Consider the following 22,471-nt stretch of genomic DNA (forward strand, 5'->3'; position numbering starts at 1 on the left):
ACCAACAACTGTCCTGGTATGGAAACCAGGCATTAACTTGTTTTCCTCTTAAAGTGATCTTCACTTTAAAGATGGGCTAAAAGAGAAGCCCAGGCTCAGATGCCTGTGGGAATCTCTCCTAGTAGGACTAGCTGGGGTTATTGGGGGAAGCTTTGAGGATAGACAGCTTATTATTTATGTGTACCATGTAGATAATCGTAGCTATGATGGAACCCATTCTAATTAGAAAATATGGTATGAAGTCTGTCCCTGACTTTAGCTGAAGTGGTTGTTGGCACCATGTGGGCCCTGGGAGGTATGCAAGCCAGTTTCAACTCACTGACTAGGGTTAACCCAGGTAACAGAATTCTCCCAGCTTCCTCTCTGCAGGCCAAGGCCATCTGTGAAATAATGAATGCATCCTGCTGTGCCTGGATTAGTGTCTTGGACCAAGAGGGAGGATTAATATGGACATGTGATGACCAAGCTGTAGAAAACCCTTATGGTTTATAGGATGTGTTCAGCTGTTGGTTCTGAGACATTTGGAACATGCTTCAGATCAATACTGCAGGTTTGCCTCAGCTTGCTGCTTGGAGTCCTATTGAAAACAGCTGTTTCTGTTGTATCAGACAATGAGAAAGATTTGGGTCTCTGGGGTTAGATTGATAGGAATGATTGACAAGGTGGAGAATCATGGGAGAATTTTCCAGAAGCAAGTGTAGTGTAGAAGTGAGGTGTGGATATTGCTGGTAAACAGTTCTCCATGGTTATTTTGTGTTTCCATATGCCTGGTAAACTAGGTCTTTTATATTCTCTCTCTCTCTCTCTCTCAATAGGTCTTACTATGTAACCCATCCAACCTCAAACTAGCATTCCTCATGCCTCAGTCTCCTGAGCACTGGAATTTCAAGCATGTGCCTCAGGCTCTGAATGATCTTTTTAGAGATGATTGCATAGCAAATATATCACTATCTGTGCTTTTGTGTGTATAGAAAACATCTTTGGAAGCTAGAGATAGTGTCTTCCTTGGGAGCAAAGAACATGCTCACTGTCTGCTATGAAAGTTTCGTTTTTCACTCAACCCTCAGGAGGTGGCATGTAGTGCTTTTTGCCTGGTATGGATGCTTGAGGGAATTGGATCTCAGGGAACTGACAAAAATGCTGGCATTTTTGCTACTGCTGTTGTTGTGACTAATAAATCACAACATTTCTGATTTAGGAGTCTTGTATCTTGCCTAAAACTGTAGCAGGCTAACTTGTTGTTATCTTGCAAATAGGATGTTTTACCTATTTTCTTTACAGTTCTTGGCAATATAACTTAGCCATATAATATATATCACTGGAAAGTAGTATGCAATAAGTTGAAATGCATAAAAAATACATTATATCCTTAAATCCTTCACTAAAACATGTTATAGCTCATAAGCCAAAAAAGGAGATGAAGTAAAATCATGAAGAAAGAAAAGGAAAAAATAAGTAAAGCACAAATTTAATAAATAGAAAAGAAATAGCAAGAATTAAACTTAATCCTATCAGGAATTATATTAAATATAAATGGCCTAAACACTGCACTTGAAAGACAGAGATGGTCAAATTGAATACAGCAGCATGAACCAACTATATGTTGCCTACAATAAACACACTTTAAATATAAAAACACTAATAGGTTAAAAGTAAAAGTATAGAAATGATACATTGTGCTAATGAAAAGAATGCTGGACTGGCTATATTAACATCCAATAAAATCAGTTTCAGAATAAAGGGTATTATTGGAGATAAAGAAGGCTTTTTCATAATGACAAAGGGGCCATAAATATTTATGATTCCAAAAAGTAGAGTTTCAAAGTACATTATAGAATAGCAAGGAAAAATAGATAAGCCCATAGTTACAGACAGAGTTATCAAATTTATCTCTATAATGGATAGAAAAATTAGACAGAAAATCAGCAAAGATAGAGTTTATTAACAATGTTGACTAGTTGACTTAATTGCTGTTTTAAAACATTCATCTTGAAAGCATAGACTGCACATTCTTTTTCAAGTGCATATGAGAAATTTACCAAGATAAAGAGGCAGTAAGCTTCTTAGAGAACATGTAAATAACCATAAGCAGAATGTTAGTAGGAGTAAGGACTTTAAAGACCATTCAGTTGATGAATGAGAAGTATGCTGTGGATGAGGAATATATCCTTGTTATAAACTGGCAAAAAAGTTGATGAACTGTGTTCTAGTGTTTGTGGATGGTAGAATTTGTGAGTGATACAATTGGGCATTTAGGTGAGGAGATTTCTAAGCAAAGTGTTGATGAGTGCCTTGATGCCTCCTGACTGCCTATAGTAAAATGCAGGAAGAGGGAAATGAGATGAAGAGGAAATTGTTAAACAAAAAGAAGCAGAATTTAAGGGTTTGGCACATTCTCAGACTATCCATATTGCAAAACTATGAAAGCTTGTCCTCAAGAGAACACTATGAATGTGGCCAAGCAAGCATTTGGCAATGACATTAATATGGGTGGGACCTAGGGACTTAGTTATCCCAGCAGAAACTGACAGTTTGAACTGAAGGGGTTGGAGCTGGAATAGAGTGAAGGAAGGTTGTTGAGGCTCTTAGATGCAGGGGCTGGACCATAGAGATACTTGGCTGTGACATGCACTATTCTTCAAGACAAGGGATGAGTGGCCCTGAGCACACTTCAGAGATGACCAACCTGACTTTTGGACTTTAGCTGCTTAGAGTCTTTGAGGATGTGACTTCAACCTGGCAGATTCTTTGGGGCACAACCTCTCCTAGCAGAACAATGGAGGTGGAACTGCCACTTCAGTGGGTTTTAAAAGAACATCAAGCCAAAGATTAGTCCAGAACTTTAAGATCCAGTAATGGGCTTGTTAAGATTTGGACTTGTTAAGGACCCTCACCCAGTTCTTCTTTGTGATTTCTCCCTTTTAGAGAGGGAATGCTCACCTTGTGCCCAACATTGCAGGTTGGAAGTACATAACTTATCTGGTTTTACAGGCTCACAGCTGGAAACCGGTTTTTCTCAGGATGAATCATATCTGTGAGTCTCACCCACGTCTGATTTAAATGATACTTAGATGAAACTCTAGCCTGAGACTTTAAACCTGGTGGTGGAATAAGTTAAGACTTTTTGGAGCTGTTGGATGGAATGAGTATATTTTGCATGAGGTAAGGACATGAATTTGGGGGTTCAAGGGTAGAGTGTTGTGGATTGAACATTTCAGAAAAATTTATATGTTGAAGCCTGCAATGGTTCAAATATGGCTTTTCCCCACCAAAACTTGTGCTGAGGATTGGGCCCAATATAACAGTATTGGGAGGTGGAACTCAGTGGGATGTTTGGGACATGGGGTAGAGTCCTCATGATTGGATTAATGCCTTCCGTGTGTGAATGGATTCTTGTTCTTGTAGGATGAATTTAATCACCATGAGAGCAGGGTGTTATAAAGTAAGTCTATCCCTTGCATTCTCTCTCTAGTGCATGCCTGCATATTCATCTGCATCCTGCCATGAATTGAAGCAGTACAGAGTCCTCACCAGATGTGTCCTCCCAGTCTTGGATTTTCAAGCCTCTAGAACCATGAGCCAACAAACCTCTTTCCTTTATAAATTACCCAGTGTCTGTTATTCTGTTATAGCAACACAAAGCAGACTAAGATAAAGCCCTAAGCCCAATGTGATAGTATTTGGCGGTTAGATCTTTGGGAGGAAATAAAATTTAATGAGGTCATAAGTGTGTGTTGTGGGGACATCCATGATGGGATTGGCATCCTCATAAGGAGGGAAAGAGCGACCAGAGCTCTCTCACACTCTCTCTCTTCACCATGTGAGGAGCCAGGTATCTGCAAGCCAGAAAGAAGGCTCTCACCAGAATCCAAATCTACTTGCACCTTGATCTTGGACTTTCCAACCTCTAGAACTGTTAGATTGATTAAGCCCCCACAGTCCATGGTATTTCGTCATAGCAGTCTGAACAGCCTGAGAATGAGCTGGATGGCTTTGACATTTTGTCTACTTCTGAAGTAATTCCTTTATGAAACTATTTGATGCCTATGTATTTGGAAGTCTTTCTCCCTTAGCTCATGGGAATATAAACAAATTTTTATCCCTGGGGATTATTCCACCAGCTCCTTTTCAATGTTTCCCCCCAGAGAGTTCTTCATTCCTTCACATGTGCACCTATCAGTACTTAGTTGAGCACTTAAGAGGAATCCCCTGAAGATTTCCTGAGTTCTCTCTCTGATCAGCTTTCTTTTCTGTTATACCCTGCCCAGTGAAATTTAACAACTTCAGCCTCACCAGATGTTAAACTTGGTTTCTGCTATAGTTTGGATTTTGAATGTTCTCCAAAGGCCCATCTGCTGAAAGCTTCATTTCTGAGTAGCAACATTGAGAAGTGGTGGAGCCTTTAATAGGTGGGGTGTAGTGGGAGGTCTTTGGGTCATTGGAGGTGTGTCCTTGAAGGGGATATGAGGACCTTGCTCTCTTTTGTTTCCTGGCCATGAGGTGAGCAGTTTTGCTCCACCATGTACTTCCGCCATGATGTGTTGCCTTGTCCAGACCCAAAAGCAATGAGGCCAATCAACCATGGACTGGAACCTCCAAAACTGTGAGTTAAAGTAACTCTTTTTTCTTATTAATTTGATTAACTCAGTATTTATTGCAGTGGTGGAAAGCTTACTAACAATATTTCATATTGGGGAAACTCTAGGTTCTATTTGAGCTCCCTCCTGTGCTGTGGTTTGCAAACTCATTCCAACTCTGATACCGAACAAGAACCTCATTGTTCTCTTTTCTTTCAGAGATCACTCTCCTTCGATGCCTGTCGTCCAATGTGTAGAACAATGAAAACTATTTTTCTACACATTTTCTCCTAGTTATTTAAGGTGGAAGGGCAAATTTGGTTCTACTGTAACTACAATGATAAGTTTACATCCTCTCCTGAAGGAAGCATCAGAGAAACACTGCTGTAGCTGGTCCCTGGAGAAGCTGTGAGCACTGCTGGAACCTGGTGCCAGGGAAGTCACCCTTACTGCAAGAGTAGGGAGGCAGGGAGACCATTATGCTGCAGGAGCTGGTGCTGGATAGAGTACACACAGCAAGAGCCTGGAAAGCAAGCTCAACGGAACAAGGAAGTCAAGTCCTTTCTTCCACAGTGTCTCTCTAGTGCCCTCTACTGGCAAGCTTCACACCATGCTATTTGGTGAAGGAAAACTATCAGGGGCCCATATCCATTTTCACTGAGCAGGCAATGAAAGAAGAATTAAAGACGAAATGCTATAGGTTGATAACTGGTATACACATTATGGAGAATAGCTGCCTTATCAGTACAGACATTCCTTAACTCGCAGTAGGTTTATAAACCCATTATAAATTAAAAATATTGTAAGTCAAAATGCAGTTCTGCCTCGCCAGAGAGGATTGGACCCCATATCACCGGTCCAGGATCAGATCCAAATTCTAAATTCCAAGTGCAGTTTCTACTAAATGCTTATTCACACCATCATAAAATAGAAAAATCACAAAGTATAACTACCTTAAGTTGGTGACCACCTATATTTCAAAATTATGTGGCCTCTGGTAAATTTAAATCTATAACATCAAGTACATGCTCTTAAATGAAAATTTTTGAGCTTGACTTTTAGGGAAGTAGAATTTATTTAGTTCTAAGAAGAGAACAGGAGCTTTATCCATTCCTGTAAAAGGACAAAATAAAATGTATGAAGTTAAAATAGCAAGATATATTTGTCTCAGGTACATATTATTTGTTTAGAGTACATATTATTTGATAGACAAAAGAAAAAAAGAAGAAGAAGGCAACTAATGTTACAGAATTATTTCTATGTGCCAGGTGCCTTGCACGGGTTATTATTTGACCTCTCAAAATGACCTTGTGAAGGATGTGATCATGTGTAATTTTACAGATGAATAAACAAATTTGGGGCACTCTGCAGATAGAAAAATCTCCTGGAAAGCTTGCTGACAATGAAGATGACTTCACTGGTCTTGCAGTTTCAAATTCAGTAGCCTAGGGCTGAAACCCAACGTGCACAGTTTAAACGATAACCAGGAAAGGCCAATATATGCAGTCAATGGGCCGCATTTCAGAAACGCTTTTTCAATAACTTCTTCAAGTTCATGGGGTTTGAGGCAAACTTCAGGTTGGATGGAAGACTATTTGTCTCAGCTATACCTATCTTTTTTTCCCTTCCAAATCACATTGTGATTTGTGAGCAGGAGAAGAATTTCAGACCCACTTTAGGACTGTGTATAAAGGAAGCAGTCAGGGAATGGACAGCTGTGTAGCAATGATTCCAGCCAGAGCTAACGAGCTGTTTGGGCACCAACACCTACTGAAACAATGCTAGGTAAGCCTGCTCGGTCTTGTGATGACACAACACTTTCTTGATTCAAGATCAACTCATTGATGGACTCATAGGGTGATCTGAGAAAATCAGTCAACAATCAGTGGGTGTTCTCCTTCTTGACTTAAGAAGTCAAATAGCAATTGATTATAAATTGCACAATTAAGTTGTCAGATATTGGTTATTATATAACAAGAAGAATCAATAGTGAGAAGTTTCAAGACCATAAGTTGCCTAAGACATTTGACATCTTTCTAGTGAATTGTCAAATGCTAATCAACTATACTACTTTTCTTTGTATTTTATTTCTTTTCTTTTTTAGCAGTACTGGGGATTGAACTCAGGGTCTTGTGCATGATAGGTAAGTGCTCTCCAAATTGAGTCATATCTCCAGTACCTTTTCTTTGAGTTTGTTTTTCAGAGTCTGTGCTTTTGTCCAGGCTGACCTTGGACCCCAATCCTCCTACTCCCAACTCCAGAGTAGGCGCACCACCTACTGGCAGAAGTGCACCATCATACATGGGGGTAAAAGCTTGTTTTCTTAAGTGGTTCCAAATGAGACCATTTTAGATGTTTTATCATGGAGTGAGGGACTGTGCAACCCCAGGATGAGGGAAGAGAATAAAGCTGTGTTTTGGGTTTGGCAAAAGTATCTAACTAGTTTTAGAGCATTTGTAGATCAGCACATTATTACCATTTACTACACACAAGAATGATTCATTTAGTTTTGGTTCTATCCTGGGTGTGCCAAAGGGGCATGCAGAAAAGCATTAAATAATTGAATAGCTTTTGCTACAAGAATAAAACAGAGCATCCAAGCCAAGGCTGTGTTTTATGTCAATCAAATTAATAATCCTACAGATTCTGCATAAACTTTCTGTTAGAGTTCTAACAGTCACATGTAGATGGAGTTTTGTTTCTCTTCATTGAACAAAAAAGTTTTGATGGATAGAGTACTCCATAAAGTTTTTCTCAAGCAAATCATACATGTAGTGTAATTCCAACAATCTTTTAGGTAGATAAATTGATTGTACACATCACATGAAAAAACATATGTAAGAATGGCCAGGAATACTTTAAAAAAAAACCCAACCAAAGAAATATCACGACAAAGGTCTATTGCTCTTAGATACTGGAACATAGTATAAATCTACCTAAATTAAAACAATGTGGTATTGGCTCATAGCTAAAAACCAGGTAAATAAAACAGAAAGTCCAGAAACACACTTAAATACATACAGGAATTTAGTTGATGACATAGGTGGGATACAGTGAAAGAAATAAGGACTACTGAGTTCATGGTTTTGTGTAATCTTTACAATTTATATGGAAAAATTGACTTCTATCTTACATATTATCCACACAGAATTAAAATTTCGATGTTAAAGTATTATAAAATTATATGGAATTCAGAAATTAAAATAGGAAAATCCTTTTTATTTTACATATGACATTTTATCTTTGTGGTGGCAAGTGTTCTATCACTGAGCCACTTCTCAGCCCTAGGGAAATCCTTTTAAGAACAAGTAAAACTGTCAAAGAAGAGATTGATACATTTGCTGACAAATCACCGCATCATAAAAATTTAAACAAAGACAAAAGAAAAAGGGGCAATTTCGTGTGTGTGTGTGTGTGTGTGTGTGTGTGTGTATGTGTCTATCCTATAAATCAATAAGAAGACCAATAACCCAGGAGAAAAGGGAACAGATAAGAAAGAATAATTCACTGTAAAGGAAATGTAAATGTTGGTTCTCAAACAAAATAAAGTCTAGACTTATTTTTAGTAAGGGGAACAATAAAGTTCTAGTAACAAATAGCTTATTATTTGTTAATCTATTACATTAGCAATACATGGTGCATTGACTAGTATGTAGAGAAACCATGAAGAGTCCTCCATCCGTTGTTGGCAGGAATACACTTTGGTGCAGCCCGCATGGAATGTAATTAACCAATGCCTCTCAGCATGCAAGAAATACATATTCTTTGACCAGATCTGCATCTAGACTCTTCTCATTATTTATTGACTTTAGAGGTGTATGGTGTTTTTTCATGTAAATGACACTTTACATGAAAAAGTGTCATGCTTTCAAATATTTGCTACTGAAACAGTACTGTAATGTAATCTTGCATAACTCTACATTCTTGTCCTATTATTTCTGAAGGACAGATTCCAATAAGGAGAACTGTTTGATCAGCTGTAGTTGTTCTAAGTTACCCTAGAAAAAGAAAGTTGAAATTGAGGGCCCATTTTATATGATGTCAGTGAAAAGACTCCCTTGGCCTTTCTAATACTTCTACTTGTCTATTTACTTTACCTGGTAGTTTCTCTGCCTTCAAAAGTTAACATTTTCCTGATGGATTTTCTTACTGTGCTTCCATCTTTGTACAGTCCCTTCTACACTTTACCTTTAAATAACATTTACCTTCAAGAAAAAAATATCAGCAGCTACTTTGGATTTAAATTTGTTATAATTTTTCTTTTTAAATGGATTTCCATTTGTTGTGTCTGATTTGTCTTCATGGAGACAGCAGAGGTCTGCTCAGAGCAGCTTAGTGAAACCATCTGTGTGTACGGAAAAGCAGAGACAATTAAAACCTGTTGACAACTTTGGGCAAAGCTGTGGGCTTCATGTTCTGTAATTTATGGGAAAAGCTGAAGAACAATCAGTTCAAGCTAGTTCTTCAAAGAGGCACAGCCTGTATCATGCTTTTGGCAGTTCAGCATCTTTGTGCCACAGAGAAGGGATACCTGAGTCCAAAGTATTCTGAGATGTGCCCCAGGAGCTCAGGAGCCAGGCCCATGAAAACAAACACACACGGTGCCATGGAGAGAAGATGTGAGTGGCGCCATTTTTCCTGTTCTCCACCTAATCCCATTTCTCTGGTTAACAGACAAGCACGCTGCACAGTGTCCTCTACTGCTTAGTGTGCTCTTATATCTGAAATTTGAAGAGCCCACTCTGTGACATGTTGGTAGTCGTGCTAAGATGGTGAGGAGGCAGTGGTGTGGGGGGAGGACTTTGTCTCTCTGCAACTAGTGCTTGTGTTTTAATCTTAGCTCCCTCATTTCCCAGCTGGACCACCTTGAGCAGCTCTGTTTCCTCCTTTTTAAAGTGGAGTAGTTAATGCCTACCTCCCAGGATTGGTGTGGTGGTTAGTGGAGATGAGGATGATCCTCCCATCCTTCCTTTCTCATCTTCTTGTTACTGTCGACATCCCCTTACGTGGTTCCCATGCCCAGCCTTCTCCTGAAATTGCCACAGCCAGGCCACAGGCCTGGCTGGGAGAGAGGGTATCTCAGTCAGAATAAACTTGGTTTGGTGTGGCCACCCATTGCTACCTTGATTACCTGTATTCCAAGAACCACGGTTGGTTGCTACCTTCTACCTCTGTGGGCACTCCTTCTATCTCCTGTATCTTCTTCTCTTCTCTCCCCCTGCCCCCATTCTCAAGTTGTTGTACTGGGTTTCTGTTATGAGATCCTGGCATTGTTCAGAGTGTTACTCACAAGATCCTAACTTGTCCTGACTGATACACACTCTGTTTCACCCAAGCACATGTTCTCTTGAATGGCAGAGGCAGCTTTTAAAGGATATTTTAAACACAAATGACTTAGTATATCCCTCTAATAAGAAAGTGTGATGGACATTTATCCAGCTAAGAGGAGAACCAAGCAAACTACTCATCACTGAGCAGAGAAGATCCACATTAACTTGCTGTTCATCCAGGAATATGAGGCTTTTGAAAATTTCTCAATAAGGAAAAGAAACATCTCAGGTGGGAAACCCTGTTAGGGTGTCTTTACCTTGTATCTAGCCTCCAGCATGATTGGACTTCAGGGACAACTTCAACTCCTAGCAGGTATCTTTACTGGGATGTTGCACTAGCACCTCAAACTCAACAAATACAAAGATGAGCCAACTCATAGCACTCCTCCAATTTACTTCTCTTTCTGTGTTTTCCATCTTTGCAAATGTCTGCAGCACCTGCCCACCCAATGGCTTTATCCTTGACCCCTTCTCTTCCTTTCCCTTCACATTAAGTTTTTCTCCCAGATCTATGTTTTCTACTACCTAATGTCCCCATCACTATATTCTGTGCAGACCACCATTATGTATTTGCTAGATTGACATAAGCCTTGGAATAGGTCTTCTTGTATCCAGCACTTCCTCTCTTCTATCCACATTTCACCTTGCAGCCAGAATAATATTTCTACAAGTAGATTTGATCAAAATATTCCCTTGTTGAAAGCAGTTTAATAGTTCCCAAACTTTTCAAATGTTTCTTCAATTGCCTGATTTGATTCCTGCTTCCCTTCCTGACTATTCTTTGACGACTGAGCAGAACCGAAAATTGCACACTTAAAACAATGAATCTCTTGGCCTCCTTCCCTCTAGCTGGAACACTCTTCCTCTCTCTCTTCTCAGCTAATAATCTTACTGATTTGTCCCTGGCTCAGAAATTAGTCCCTCTGGGAAGCCTTCCTCGATCCACCCAGGCAAGAACAGGTGGCCTCTGTGGGCTCCTTTCACATCCTATTCTAGTGCCTCTTGCTGTGTTATTCTGCCACTGTTGCTGATCCCTGCTCATTGTCCCTCACAGAAACACTGTGAGCCAAGTGCTCACATACACAGTTGGCAGTCCATATCTGTGCAATCTGCATCCATGAATTCAACCAACCAAGGACCAAAAATACTGTTTTAAACATTTAGTCTGTGCTGAACATGTATAGATGTTTTTTCTCTCATCTTTTTTCCCAAAATGAAACATCTTAAAAACTATCTACAGAGCATTAAGTATTAGATGTCATCTAGAGATGAATTTCAGTATACAGAAGGCTGTGCAGAGGCGCTATGTAAATAAGCACCCTTTTGTTATTTATAGAATTGTTTTATTGATGTATTAATATTTTATTAATATATGTTAAGTATTTAAATGTACATATGTATTTGCCAGGTGCTTTCTTTTTCCTTTTTCTCTTTTTAATATATATATATATATATATATATATATATATATATACACATATATATATACTTTTTTTTTTGGCAAAACTGGGGTTTGAACTCAGGGCCTTATGCTTGCTAGGCAGACATTCTTACCACTTGAGCCACTGTACCAGCCCTTCTTTTTCTTTGTTGAAACAAATTCTTGCTGTGTGGCCCAAGCTGGTTTGAAACCCATGATCCTCCTGCCTCAGTCTCTTGAGTACTGGAATTACAGGCCTGTACCACCACACCCAGTTTGGATTTCTTTTTTATTAAAAAGGACGCTAGGGATCAGGCATGGTGGCTGATGCGTGTAATCCCAGATACTATGAAGGTGGAGACAAGAGGATCAAGTTTCAAGGCCAGCCTAGGCAAAAAAAAAAAAAAAAGTAAGACCCATTATCAAAGAACAAGCTGAGTGTGGTGGTATACTCTTGTAATCCTGGCTACATAGGAGGTAGATGTGTGGGAAGATCACAGTCTAAGACTGTTCCCAAGCAAAAATGTGTAGGACCCTCACAATAGGCCCCCATTGGGCTCCGAGGTACACCTGGAGCTGTCTAGTCCTGCTGTGCATCACCATCCTTGTGCTCCTCTTTGGTGACCTTCTGGAGGTAAGGTCAGTTCTGGCTTCCAGGCTATCATTTTAGCCTTCTTGATTTTACTGGCATATTTACTCAGAGCACTTCCTCAGATGGAAAGTATGACATAGAAACTGGGTATTTGTACGTCTGAAAATGCTTTTATTTTATGCTCAGGCTGCAATGATAGTTTGGGCATGGAGTCTTAGGTTCAAACACATTGATTTATTATGTGATTTATACATGATTAATGGAGATTTAAATGGATTCTTATATCTTTGGACTCTTTTGTAATTTTTTTCTTTATCTTTTTTGTTCTGAAATTCAAGAGGCTGTGTTACATGTATAGTTATTTTCATTCATCTTGCTCGGTTCTCAGACTGTGACTAAATGTCCTTTTATTTCTTTAAAAAATTTTTTTTCTTTAATTTTTCTTAGTCAATGGATTTCTGACCTCCTGTATTAATTCTCTGTGAAGCTTACCTTTATCACCAAATTTTCTATCTATTTGTCATTTACTTCATGTTCTAGGAGTTGTTTTGTCTTTATATTCCAGCCCTCCTGTTGAATTTCATGTTTTAGATATTATATTTTTAATTTATAAAGACTCTTATGAGGGTTTTGATCCTTCCTTTTTCATCCTTATTCTTCTTGTTTTATGAGTATGATATCTCAAATCTCTTTAAAGATATTAACTATTTAAAAAAATTCTCCTAGTTCTTTTCTTGATGGGTAATACTGGGAATTGAACTTAAGGTCTTGTGCTCTACTGCTTGATCCACACACCCCCAGCCTTCTCTTCTAATTCTTGAATTGTTTCTGTTACCTTGAGACTTGATATGTTTTAGTCTTTTTTACTTTCTGCTGGTGGTTGTCCTCAAATGCCTGGTGAGCTGGTTTGCACACTCATGTTGATGAATGAAGTATTAGTTTCATAATCGTAGCCATCTGATGTAGGTTTTTGAATTTGGGATGATGGTGCATTTTTGGAAGTTCCCGCCCATGAGTGGGAGGCATGCAAGGTGCTTCAGGCAAATGTTCAGGGTTTCCAAAGGGCAGTTCTGCATCAGAATACACGTGTGAGAAACGCCTTAGATGGGACATCCTGCTTCATCATCTCCCACCGAATACCAAACACTTAGACTCACACCCACACTATAGCACGAATCCTCCTGCCAGTCCATTCATGTGTTTTAGAGAAGTGTCTCCAGGATTTCTCCTTCCCTCATCAGGAGATAAAAGCCCAGCATCCTCTGCTCTGTATGGGAGGGGAACCACCCCCTACTCCGAAATTTTCAGACTGCTGGCAACCACTACCTTGAAGTCCCTCATACTTGGACTGTGACTTCCTCCACTCTGTTCTATCCATTGGCATGTCTCCATCTGATTCCATATTTAAGTAACACGTGCAAGTGTCTCATCTATGTGAGACCTCCCCTCCCAGGGTCGTCTTTGTTGCAATCAAGTGATGTCATTTAGTGCAATCACTGGCAAAGATGTGGGACATTCATATGCTCACTCTACCAATTTGCACCAGACACTTGCCCACGCCTGGGGTAGTGTTTTTAAAAACGGATTCTTAAAAATTGAAAGCCTACTCATCTCTTATCTAATTTCTACTGCTTAGCATGATATGTCTAGAGGACAAGAATAGGCTCTTGTTAAGAAAGAAAGATACAGCTAGAGAGGAGAAATAAGTCGTGCTGTCCTATTGCACAGTAGGGAGACTATAAATAAAGATAATGTATTGTATATTTAAAAAAAATCAAGAAAGGATTTTGAATATTTTCACCACAAAGAAATGATAAATATTTGAGGAAATAGATATGCTTACTCAGATTTGAACTTTGCACAATGTATACATGTATCATAGCATTACATGACACCTCATATATACACACAATTTATGTGTCACTAAGAAATGAATAAGAGAGCAAGAAAGTGAAGAAGGGAAAGAAGGAAGTTAGGGAAGAACTTAGATGGGAGAAAACAAATTAAATAAATGTAGACAGTAGCAGGTCATTCAAACCCTGTCTTAACATCTCCGAAAGGAGTTCAAAGCAGCCCACATTATTAATCCTATTCAAAAGCCCTGATCTCACTGCCCACCCCCTGCTATGTGCCACAGATACTAAGTGAGCAGCTTCCAAGTGAATCTCAGTCCTTCCTCCATGGGCAAAGAGTTCTTGCCAGCAGCATTCCCAGCACACAGGGTCCACCTATCCCACAGTCTTCAGGGAACACATACAAACCAGCTCTGCAGAGGCTGTTAAGGCTAGGTCAAGGATCTGCTTGATTCAAAGACTACAGAACACAGATATTCCAAGTGTAAGGCTCTGTGGTTTTTTTAAAGTCTAGTTTACTTATTTCCTTTCCATGAACTTAATTCTGACTCGAAACTGTTCCCATCAAGATAGAAAAACAATTTAATCTCAGTAGTATAGTGAAGGAGATATAATTTCTCCTCAACCTTCACATGTTCAGAGTTGGGGAGGACCTCAGTTACAAAAGGCAGACTAACAAGAGAAAAAGAAGCAAGTGTACTGAGGCATGCAGCACACTTCACGCAGGAGAGGTGACTTGCACCAGTGCTTAGAACTAGCTTACATAGCATCCTCAGTAAAGAACAGTGCACCTGAGAGAAAGGACAAAACACAAGGAAGCAGTTTAGACTTCTAGTGGTGGGGAACATACATGTAAACACATGGGAGAAAATAAGGGAGGTTTGCTTGCAGAGTCCTCTGATGCCTGAGCCAAGCTGATAAGAGTGCTCTCCAATCAAGGAAAACCTCTATCCTGTCCTTAGGTGGAAAGGAGGGTGGGGATAGAAAGATCTCTTCCTGTTTGCTGCTTCTTATTTGCCTTTAAATTAAAAATATTTATGTCAGAGGCAGATTTGGGGGTGACACACCTGTTGTCTTTCAGTTGTTACTGTAGTCCTCCTCCTTCCTGGGGTGCGAACAGAATCATGGAACCTAAAATGAGTAGAGAAGCCAGTTTACCACATTAGGAATGTTGACATCATTGTCCTTGAAGTCAGGCAGTCTGCACAGAGAAGAATTGCAGGACTTTAGGGACCATCTCCCTCTGAGATCCAGTTCTCCCTTTGAGGCCCTGCCTGGAGTACTCTGAGGGTCTCCTCTGCGTGAGACATCTGTAGACCTTTGACCTCTCTCCAGCGAACTCTCTATTGAGGTATTTTAGTGTAATCTCCTTAAATGGTTGAGACTTTGGGAAGTACAAATGCTAAATGGTGGACGACTTCTATTTCTGCTATTCCTGGAAACAATGAATCCAGAAAACTGTCTGCTTGAATGGGGTGTGACAGTGAGTGGGAGCAGGAGATAAAGGGGGAAAATGCCAGAAGGAAAAGCATTAATTAATGTTCAAAACTGCTATCATGCCAGAGTGATCATGGTTCAGCCGTGAAGTTATACTCTATGTGCTGTGGTGTGGAGGGGGTGCCAAATGACATCCAATCCAGAATGAGTTTGGGAAGAATAAGAAAGGACAGGGACAGGGAGACAGCTACAACAGAATTTGTGACAGAACCTCTTGATGTATTTGAGTACGGGATGAATAGCATCCAGTAGTGGTGATGGCTTACTAGCAACACCCTCTTTCACAGAGCTTAGTGAAAAGATGAAGACTTCCGAGCATATGGCTGATGTTCCAGGAAGCTGTGTGAATATGTGGAAGGGTCACCTTGACAAACATACTTGAGAAAGTTTTTGGTTACAAAAATTTTTTTAAAAAATCAGTGCCCATGGTATTCACACTTGTACCACAGAATAGCCTTGGGACACTGCTGGTTGGTATCTTACAGTATTCCAAAGACCTAGAATTTTTAGGAGACCAGTGTGTCCCATTTGAGTCTATCAATGATGTCTATTCATGAAAAGAAATAAATATTATTTTGCTCAAGAAAAAAATATTGAAGAGTATTATTAACATTTAATCAAGCAGGTACCCAAAAGAAATGCAGGGGACTCACTGGATGACATAAATGGAGCTACTTATAGATGAACACTTCTGCCCTCTGGCTCAGGCCCTGTTGTGGTCAGGACCTATTGGCTGTCCAGCCCCCTATCTTTGAACTTTTGAGGAGCAAAGTGTTGGGGTGTGGGAGTATGATGAGTTCCCTATAGATTGGAAAGTCACTGGATCTTTTGTGTTGAACGGCGTGGCCAGCAATGTTCAGACATCTTCCCATACAGCTTGGCTTCTCTGTTGCTTATAGCTCAACGTGGCCACCAGTGTTACTTCTCCATGACTTTGTCTTGGCTTCTGATAGAAACCCAGTCTCTCAGTGCGCCACATTCAATTTCCCATGCGTGAGAATCTTACTGACCAATATTGAGTCTCTATGGTCCATAGAGCTGCCTTCTGGGAGATAGCATGTTCATGTCCCTTAGCCAAAGCTGTAGATGAGGACAGCTTGTTTTATAGCACGTGAAGGCCACATGGCATTCACCCACAGCTGGTCTTTAATGTTGCTGACACAGATACTAAAAGCAACTGTATTTTACCTCAGTGAACCTTGCACTTGAGTTAGAAATTTTCTGTATGCTTTCATCTTTCTGATTTTAGACGTTGTATCATAATTGCACCATGGGATATACAGATTACTTCGCAGAATCATTTTAGAAAGTTCTACGTGGTTTTCCATAGTGAAGAATCCTATGATGTCATTGATGCTAGTGGAAAGTCACCCATGTGCGTAGTCCACGAGTAGAACGGGGCTAGTATTCTTCATAGCCCTGTTTAATTTCTCGTTTAGCTTCTTCTCCCAAGGCAACAATCACTGAGCAATTTTATCACCTATTACATAGGGCTTCAGGGCTCACCGAAATGAATGTGCTTTGTGAAATTCTAGTAGCTATTTACTTCTTATGTTAGTCAGCTTTGTCTTACTATAACAAATGCCTGAGCTAATCAGGTATTCCTTCCTAAAAAGGAAGGTTTATTTTGGCTCTTAAATTTGGAGGTTCCAGCCCATGATTGGTTTGCCCTGTTGTGGGCATGTAATGAGGTAACACATCATGCTGGGTGTGTGTGGTAGAGCAAAACTGCTCACTTCATCCCAACTCAGGGAGTGAAAAAGAGAGAGAGGAGGGGACATGGTCCCACAGCCCCCATCAAGAGCATGCCCCCATAATCTACAGATCTCTCATTAGGTGGTACCTCTTAAAGGTTCCACCTTTAATAGCTCCACAGGCTGGGAACCAAGCCTTCAACACATGGGCCTTTGGGGACATTTAAGATGCATAATATAGCACTCCTGTATGCTATGGCATGCCAGTAACCCAAGCTACCATTTTTCTCTGAGCTATTTTAACTGCTATCAGTTTTGCATTTCAGTGCAAGAGCTGTTCCTAGCCAGAAAGTGCCAGATGGCACCGAGGAAGCAGATTCCAGAGCAATGTCATCTGTAGAAGTGAGCCAGTAGCTAATTGACAAAGATACCCTTGCTGTTTTTATAGAAGTCAAGATGTCCTCCTTCTATCACTAGGACTGTCCTTTTAGAATTGGCTTGGATCTCAAGCGCTGTTTGGAACTTGATCTTGCCTCTGAAATCCTTTCTTTAGGTGCAGCTCTGAAGTGCTTTCTTCAAATGGCTTCTCTTTACTTCTCTAGCTTAGAAATCCTCCCTTCTCTCTCCCAGAGCTACTTAAGCATTCACTGTCTGCATCCAACCTCTAATAACTCATTCGTTCTTAGGAATATCTTCTTATTTTTGGTAAGTACTAGCGATCAAACTCAGGGCCTCGTGCTTGCCAGGCAAGTGCTCTATCACTTGAGCCGTGCCCCTAGTCCTTTATTTTGTTTTTCAGTTAGGGTTTCATGCTTTTGCCCAGGCTGACCACAGACTGGAATCATCCTATCTGTACCTCCTGAGTAGCTGGTATTATAGTCATGCCTATAATCTATCACACTCAACCTTTGAGAACTCTATTATATATAAACACACACACATATGTATTTCTTATCTTCCCATCTGGTTGAACTTTCCAGACTATGGCTAAATATTTTGTTTCTGCCCTCTTTGGGGCCTCTTGGTAATTTTCTCTTAGTAGGTGTCTAATTAATATTTGTTGATTGAGAGATTGCTACTTTGAGGTGTGTTTTATCCAGATCAGAAAGTTCAGGAGAACAGGGTTCTATAGAGCATGATAAAATGGGAAGTAAGTAGTGAATTCCAGTCCAAAGATACCATCAGATTTGTCAGGGGGAGATTTCTCTAGAAAACTGTTGTAGTTACTTAATAATTCAGAAAAATCACAGAAGACATGTTAGGGAAATTATTTTTTACATCTCATTCCAATGTTAGCTTGTGATTGTGGTCCCGGACCAATGATCTCTAATTGTCTGTCTGTGGATGGATTTGTTGCATAAAATATTTCCACTTATAAAATATTTGACTCTCACATTCACCTTTCTGAATCAGAATATCATAACTGTATGCAGAAGTTTAGTAAACACCAGAGGTAATACTGATAATAGATGGGACTAGTTCTCAGAAAGTGATCCTCAGCCAGGCAAAATCAGTATCACCTGGGAACACGCTAAAAAGGTAAATCCTGGGGTCCTTGACTAGTAATCAGAAACTTGGGGGGTGACCCAGTAAGCTTTTTATGTTCCAGATGATTCTGGATTAGGTTAAGATAGGAGAATCCTGTTTTAGGGACTTCGTGTGATATAATAGTCTGATGTTTCTAGATAATTTCTTTGGATGAAAATTGGTTTAAAACCATGTGACTATGCCAACAATTTGTCATTAGTCCATTGGACCAATTGTTACTAAGTGACTTATGTGTTAGATACTATGCTAGGTGCTGGAAATAAAGAGAAAAATAAGGCAATTTTTATCCCAAGAATGGTGATATAAAAATGTGTGTGTAAAAAAATAATTTTTGTTGGGAAAGATGTGGTCTAAGGAAGACTCCTGAGTTCTGAACATGGAGGATTATATATAAAAATCAAGATAGGTATTGAAATATCCACCTTGTACTGATTAGGTGAGTTTTGAGAATGAAACTTGGACCCTATGGGGAGGTTTGTGGGTTACTACAATTGGGTGACCACCCGGCTGGGAGTGTGACCATAGTGGCAACAATCCATGTAAAGCACAAATAAAATAAGATACCAGAAAAAGGAGGTCCTGAGAAAGCACGGGCTTTAGCGTTAGTTGCATCCACCAGAGAGGGTCCTTTCACAATGCTATATACTTGTAATACCCCTCTTAGGAGTACTGAGTGAGGGGGGATGGAGAAAGAAGACTCAAAATGCGTTTCCCATGTTATTCCCTCCTAGAAATGAAGTGTAAGGCCTTTCTCCCTAATGGGAACACGTGGGACTAAGTTGTTAGCTTCCCTCTGCCAAAAACTAAGGGTTTGTAGGAAGATGAGCAGAAGGGAGGAGGCACTGCAGATGGAGGACACAGTGCATGCAAAGGTCCCAAGCCTAAAATAACACAGAGTTTGCAGAGGTGGGCATAGAATTAGGGTGTTTAATTTTGTGGCTTTTCTTTTTCAGTAAGGGTCACGAGATAGTTAATTTTGAATGTTAAAAAGAGAACTTCATTTGTTTTAAAAGGTGAAAAATTTGATAAGATATCCAAGACCATACATAGGGCACCAATGAAGTAAATGGTAATAGAACCATATAATGAAAAAATGCAATCATATTGTAGATATCTGTGCTTATTTTGTTTTACTTTGTTTATTGATATCCATAAATTGTTATTTATATTTATATCTTATTCCTTAACTATTTTATTGACATAAGGACTGGATGAATATAAAAAAGGACTTCTTCATGGTATTAGCAGTAAGTACTGCTGGAGTATGAAATTAGTGACTGTGAATTTTCTTTGATTTGTCATTTTCCTTGTTTTCTCAGTTTTTGGCAGTGGACATGTGTTGGTTAGGAAAAAAAATAATGGTAGGTCCTATTTACAAGGCAAGGCTTCTCACGTTCCAGTGAATGGTCATGGGCAACCTGGTCAATTTGACTATGGGAATTACTAGTCTGAACAATGACACAACCCACCTGGCCCTGGCTGTCTCTCGATTGCTCAGTGGGTACAGTTGGTATGAATGGAAGACGTTCATTGCTGACTATGTGACCAGTCTTAGTCTTTATTATTCACCATTTTGCTTTCTGTAGATTCAAGTTTTATTTTTAAATTAAGGAAATGATTTCAACTTGAAAAGTAAGGACTACACAAAATAGTTGCAGTTACTATTTCTAAACCATTAATTGACCATTTTTTGGATTGTTGAAAATAACATATTCCTTCTAAAAGATTCTCTGGCAAGAAAGTGATTTAATTCTTTCTTTAACCTCCTTTTATGAGTCTATCGACTTTTATACAGTCCATGAAAACACTATCAATGTTTCATTCCTTCTTGCTTTGCTGAAATGACTCTTAAAAGTAAAGTCTAGTAGCAACCTCATAAGAATTTCCCTTGCCTTTTTCTTTTGTATTTTTGAACTCATTTCTCTTTTTTTTTTTTGCTCTAGAAATTTGAGGGATGCATGCAACTTTTCCTTCCTTCTGACGTAGTCACTCTGCATTCATTCTTGACCACCATTAGTCTAAACATATCTGTCTTGCACCCACTGAGGCAATGCTTTTGAGATCTTATTAGTGTTGATTTCTAGGGTTCATCTCTCACAGACAATGTCATGCAGGGTTTTCAGTTAGAATGGAAACACCCAGCAGCAGGGTGTCCAGCTGCCAGTTCATCAGTTTCAGAAGCGAGTCTGTTTCCATCTAAGTTGTTGCATGCAGGTGTAAGGGCATGGGAGAGTGATTTGGTGTGCACAGTGACTTCCTCCATGGTTTCTCTTCCAGCCTCTCCTACTCTGGTGATTAAAGTTGCTGTCCTTGTCACCATTGTCTCAGGCACATGTTACACAAGAAAAGCAAACCAGAAACCCCGTGGTGGGATCTACTCTGAGACAATGGTGAGGATGGTGTCTCAGCCCAGGACACGAGAGACCTGACTCCTCATGGCAGCATTGCTCTTGGGATTAAGGATGAACGAGAACAAGTCATTTCAGCCATCTGTTTGCCTCAGTGACTTCCTCTGGAAATAGCACATCTGTCCCTCTTTCGTGGAGATGAGAAGTTGGAGTGAATCCTATGGCAAAGTTCCCAGACACATGGTCAGGACCCCTGCATATTGGACTGAAAAGGGGACTCTCATAGAAACTGGTCAGCCAGGCTGAAACAAGCTCAGAGGTGGCAAGCTCTGAGGAGGTGGCAGCTCCTCAGAGGTGGCCGAGGAGATAGGGCCACACTGTAAGCTCAGTAGGGAGGGAGTAGAGAGGATACTGACCTGAACTTAACCTGATCTCCCTCTTCTCCTGTGTTCCTTCAGCATTTCCCCTTCCCTACAGAAAAGCAGGCCTCAGAGCCTGCCTTCTGGTTGTCTCTGTTAGATGTAGAGGGAAAGTTGTAGTTGTCATAATAGCTAAACTTTGCTGAGTGCTTCTGATATGCTAACAGACAGCTGTAAGTAGGTTTTCTTAATCATATCTTATGATAACCCTATGCAGGGGCTACAGGCTCACGGATAAGGAACTGAGACTAGGAGAGGCTAAGTACCTTTTTATCTTAATGACTTCTCATAATATTTATTTCTCTTTTCCCCTCACATCAGTTCAGGTTCCAAGGGGAAGCTCAACTTGAGGTAATTTGAGGAGAGTTTATTTAGGAAAGGATTGTTTGCTAAGGTGTGAGAAAGTAGAGAAGACTACAGGGATGGATGGTAATATTTAGGATTAGTGGCATCAGGAATATTACAACCCTTTGGTCCCAATGACAAAAGTGGGCATGACTACTAGGACCTAGAAGGGAAGCGTTGGGTAGAGAAGATGGCCTGGAAAGGGGCAGTGACCTTCAGGTAGAGGCAAGCCAACTGAAGGTGACCATGGTAAGATAATATGCACCCTGCCCTTACTCTCCTTTCATGTAAGCTCTGGCTCTAGGAAAAGTATCAACTTGTCTCCATTTGTCCAGATTGTCTCCCCTTTAGCACTGCAGGTCTCATTTCCCAACACTCTTCATTCTTGACAAACCCAAACAGTTGTTTATATTAGCTCCACAGCTCTGAGCTTTAGGTAGGTGCTGCCTTAGGTACAAGGGTAGAAGGCTGGTGGACCTGTGGGAGCACGACTCCACTCATCTATTATTCCATTCATTATTTTGTGAAAATACAAGGAGAAGTATGGTGTGAGCAACCTTGAGAGAACCTTTCAAAGCAGAGTTGAGAGATGGTTAGTAAGGAGGACTTGTGCATGATTCCAGTTCTGCCTGGAATGTGAAGCTGTTTACCTTCATCTTTTTAGCACAGATATCTGGAACAATTGGAAAGACCAGACAACTGTATTGTGCTCAGAGACCCAGCATACATGTGGAGAGGTTACCAGACTTTTGTTTTATGGATATTTTCATTCTTTTCTTTATCTTCTGTTAATGGTGTACTTGTTCCTCATTAACATTCAATAGCCCATACAACCTCTCACATTTCCT

Source organism: Castor canadensis, chromosome 8, assembly GCF_047511655.1.
Source record: "Castor canadensis chromosome 8, mCasCan1.hap1v2, whole genome shotgun sequence".
Classification (NCBI taxonomy): domain Eukaryota; kingdom Metazoa; phylum Chordata; class Mammalia; order Rodentia; family Castoridae; genus Castor; species Castor canadensis.